Source organism: Sinocyclocheilus anshuiensis, unplaced genomic scaffold (assembly GCF_001515605.1).
Source record: "Sinocyclocheilus anshuiensis isolate Anshui unplaced genomic scaffold, SAMN03320099.WGS_v1.1 scaffold43, whole genome shotgun sequence".
Lineage (NCBI taxonomy): Eukaryota > Metazoa > Chordata > Actinopteri > Cypriniformes > Cyprinidae > Sinocyclocheilus > Sinocyclocheilus anshuiensis.
Window position 1 is genome coordinate 1,346,142 of NW_015549580.1, and position 4,633 is coordinate 1,350,774.

Genomic DNA, 4,633 nt, shown 5'->3' on the forward strand with positions numbered 1-4,633 from the left:
CCCTACCCCAAAAGGGTCTCGCCCCTATTTTGATAGCTAACGGTCGCTTTGTCACGTCCAGTGTACTAGACAGACTTTAGCTGTTGCGGCGACGGCGCAGACACGGTGTTACTCCCCTATCGAGAAGAAAAAAAGCAACCTCGGCATCCGATCGCAGGCCTTCCGCTCCTTGAGTTCTCTCCAGTGCTGGAAAGCTAATCCGATATTTACACGGGTCCTACTTCTTGCCTTGAGCCTTCTTTTGTTCCACAGACGTTTTCCTCTTTTGTTTTTTATCCGCCATCTCTATCTTTCTGTCGCTCGGCTCGCTAATGTCCGTCCGTCCCGTGCACTGAATGCTCTCACCTCCACATCATGAGTAGACACGCCCCTTACTGCTGATTGGCTAAAAGTTTGTTTTGCTAGATGGCCCGTATCCGTTTTCTAAAGCGTTTTTGAAAAATCGCTTACCCCACCTTTAATGGCATTTCGCGATTTTAATAGTCATACAGCAACCAGCAACGACCACCCTTCCTCTTCTCATCGAAGACATGCGATGCAGTACTAAACAGTCTCTCACTGTCTGTGCTTGAATAATTTCAGTTGCCGAACAATCGGTGCATCCCTAACAAATACCAATCCAGCTGTTCTTTTTTTTATAGGTGAGGAAAAGTAGGCAGAGTAGGAAAACTTGCCACATAGGACCTTACAGATATTATACTCCAAAAGGGGGAGACCATCACTGACAGGTGGGCCGCTGATTTAAAAAGATTTGTAGTGTTGATGCAGTGATGTGGAGTCCAGAGCATAACATTGATGTTTGTACATCAGAGACAGAACATGCTTCTAGTGCCCTCGTTCATGAGCTTGAATAATTCAGTCATACAATGTAATTAAATAAGTTTTCATCCTGTAGAAGATTTCAGACTTTGAGAGACATGAATAATAGCTAAGGATGTGCTTGTACCAATGAAAAGATAAACCGTATTCAGTGAAGATGGTCCATATTGATGTGAAGTTACAACTTCAAAGCTCTTCATAGCTGAATGCATGAGCTGAGTTGAATTTACCCACTCCTCGTGTCTCTTTCAGACAGCTCACTTATTTTTCAGTTCTTTGCCTTGTAATATGTTTTTCCTACAAATCTACTAATACTTCTACATACCAGATAATAAATAAACAAAGGACTCGTATTGAAATGATTTGATTGGTGCAGATGAGCTAGGGATGCATCGTAATTAAATTTATGACTGATATGGGTAATCTATAATAATTCTCATATGATGTCCAATAAGCAATACATTTCTGATATGTAAGTTATATTGTGTCTAAACAAATTAAAATATATTAAAAATACTAAAAAATAAAAATCGATTAGAATTCTACAAGTGATTTTAGGCATCACAACATTCGAATTTACAGTATGAAAAAGGATCTTCATTTTGAAGTTTGCTAGATTACATTTAACAGTGATATTAAATTATTATTTTAAAAGATGATAGCAAAGGCAATCTAAATGAGCATGTATAAGTAAATATTCAATATCGACCGATACAGATCAATTAAAACAATCCCTAATAACGGCCGATAACCAATATGGTACCGATATATCATGCAGTCTTAAAATGAGCAGATGTGGCATCATTGCACATCAAGACAATTGTGATTTAATTTCTTGTTCACATCAGCATGTTGGAATGCATTAGACCAGATGAGGAAAGCTATAAACAAAAAGAGAAAGAGTTCACTCCCAGACAGTTTTCTACCTTCCTGTCTACTTCTCATCTCTAAAGTGGTTGTGTTGGTGTGGAATCATGCAGAGCTTTCAATCTTAGTGGGATCTGTGTTATTCGGGCCTCTTATGTGTCATGACTCAAACTCACAGATGGATGACAGCAGTGATCACTGTCCAGTGGTATGAATCTGATATCCACTGAGCATATCAGAGGCTTAGTAGAGCCTGTCTTTTTTGTTTTATTAGGAGTATTTGAGACAAGGCAGAAAAAAGAGTTGTCATTCATGTCTGAACTGGCTGTGGTTAGTGTATAAATGTTATCAAGTCATCAGATCAATAAAGGCTCTTTAGAATGATTAAAACCTGTTTAATGCTGTTGTTCAATGAAAACATTTGCCAATGTAGATACACAGTTGTGACGAGAGGGGCGGGGCAGAGAGCCGTGGGAACGGAGCGAGGCCGGTGGAGTAATTGCTAATGAGCGACACCTGCGCCACTCACCGTCTCGAGTCTCACGGAGGAGCTCCGGAAGGATAAAAAGGTGGAGTGACGACAGTGAAAGGGAGAGAGGACCAGGCCTGGAGTTTATTTTGGTGTTTTGGTTTTGTTTGTGTGCGACAGTCATCCACAAGGGGCTGTCGTGCTATTTTGTGTTCATTTTACTATTAAAGTTTTGTTTAAATGTCTGCCGGTTCCCGCCTCCTTCTTCCCAAACTACGAACTACGTTACACTGGTGCCGAAACCCGGGAGGAAGGAGGGACACGCTGCCAGAGATCCCTCGATGCTGGGTAAGCTTTTCCGGAGCTCCTCCGTGAGACTCGAGACCGGTGAGTGGTGCAGGTGTCGCTCATTAGCAATTACTCCACCGGCCTCGCTCCGTTCCCACGGCTCTCGGCCCCGCCCCTCTCGTCACAACAGTCATATTAACCAACCGGATTATCATTTTATTTAACAAAGTATTTCAGCCGAGGCTCATAGACGCAGTGCTCAAACATGACCCTGATCTCTTGATCCTCAGTGTGACCCTTTCCATGAGTATTTCATAACTCTCTGGGACAGCAGCCATATAACTTAGTGGTCAACCACAGAGATTTGGTTTCTTTTGAAGACACTATATGCTGCTGAGCATCCATGCCTTTACAGCTGGCTTTAGCAGGAATGTCATGCCCTCTGTCTCTGGTTTCTTAGTCAAAATTAAGCATTGTTTTCCCTGCATAATAGTGACTAGTGGTCGACCGATATGGGTTTTTTGACAGCCGATGGCTGATATAAAGCCGATATAATTTTATTTTTCATTTACATTTAAGAAATTTTAAATAATTTGAAAATGGATTGAAAATAATTGTGTAAAATAAACATACTTATACTTTAGAAGACACAGCATTTTTCACAAATAAATAAGTATTTAATAAAATCTAATTATAAAGGAAGTAAACACTGTAACCAACAGGGCACTCTCAGTATTCTGTGACTAAGTCTGGAAGGTTTGTGAAATTAAATGTTCATTAGTCATTCAAAGATTTGTTTAAATGATATAAATGCGTATTTGTGGAATGCTGATGGCAAATTAGAAAGTATTATAATGTTTGCCTTTCTATTACTAATAATATTAAAGCAATCGTTATAATACTTTTTTTGTATACATTTTAATTCATTTGTTTAACAGTTCTATCTGATTATTAGATGGGCTTCTATCCATATTAGACAGAACTGAACGACGACACTGCTCACATTCTCCCTCTTGTTCGCTACAAGATGGAGAATGTGAGCAGTGTGCGCTCAGGCGCTGGCGTACACTCAGCGCCGTCAAAATAAAAGTCCCGCCTCGAACACATCGGCCAACCAGAAAAGCTTATCGGCCGATGCCGATATTTGAAAAGTGCCAAATATTGGCCGATATATCGGTCGACCACTAATAGTGACCCATTTCAAACTAATGCAGTGTAATAGGGTTGGGCCGATAGACGATAGACGATGCCATCATCCATCGCCGATGGCTGACACGTTGAGCCGGCATCGTGATTCCCCACGACCCCCCCTCTCTAACCCGCCCGCAAAAAACATCTTAATTAATCACACAATATTGCCCAGTGCAATGCATGGCATGCTTTAAATTTCCGCACAGTTACTTCAAATAATTGTTTTCTTCTGATTACTTAATAACATAATGAAGTTGTTCCCAATCACCATGGGCGTCGCTAGGCCATTTTTAAGGGGGCTCAGCCCTAAAATTTTGCAATTAGCTCTATACTTTGATCGGACTCCTCCCCGTCTTTCAGAGCATTCTTTTTAATGAGCAGACCGCGGCGGCGCAGAGCGAGAAACAGAGGACACGGTGTGTGTTTAACGATAGATTGTTATAATATCTGCATCTGTGCAGTTCTGTTATTTGTCATAAATACAGTTTACAAAATATCAATCGGTTCCCCATCTACTGTAGCCTAAGTTTTCGCTGCGTTCACCCCTCATCACACCACAGATGTTTCCTCCAGTGAAAATGAAGCACATATGAACGCATACTTTATAAAACGATCATGTTGCCATTTTCATTTTAAAATGTAACTTTCACTGTAATACATTTTCCAGTGCATGTGGCAAAAATTGCATACTTGAGCTAAGGAATAGGCCTGTCACGATACCAACTTTTTGTTGTGCGATATATTGCCCCAGAAATAATTGCGATAAGCGATATTATTGTCATTTTAAAGACCATTTTATGCCACTGAATATATAATAATATATATATATATATATATATATATATATACAGGCATAATAATGCAAGAAGGCCTACACACTTCCAAATGACAACAAACTTTTAATTTTTAAGAATATTTAGAGCATGGAAATTAAGTATCAAAATATTAGATACCTTAAAAAACCTGAATAAATAGTAAATAAACAATTTCTAACAAAGT

At 39.7% G+C, this 4,633-nt stretch overlaps 1 protein-coding gene across 3 annotated transcripts in view; it reads left to right on the forward strand.

Annotated features, from left to right (window-relative positions):
* Window positions 1-4,633, forward strand: part of LOC107657694 (zinc fingers and homeoboxes protein 2-like) — a 21,083-nt gene that overhangs the window by 6,771 nt on the left and 9,679 nt on the right. Inside the window, exon 2 of one of the 3 annotated variants that reach the window (XM_016445895.1) lies at window positions 642-728. The exons of the other annotated variants lie outside the window; for them this stretch is intronic. The gene's annotated coding sequence lies outside the window, so the exon portion shown is untranslated. The remainder of the gene's footprint in view (window positions 1-641; window positions 729-4,633) is intronic. 3 annotated transcript variants of the gene reach the window in all.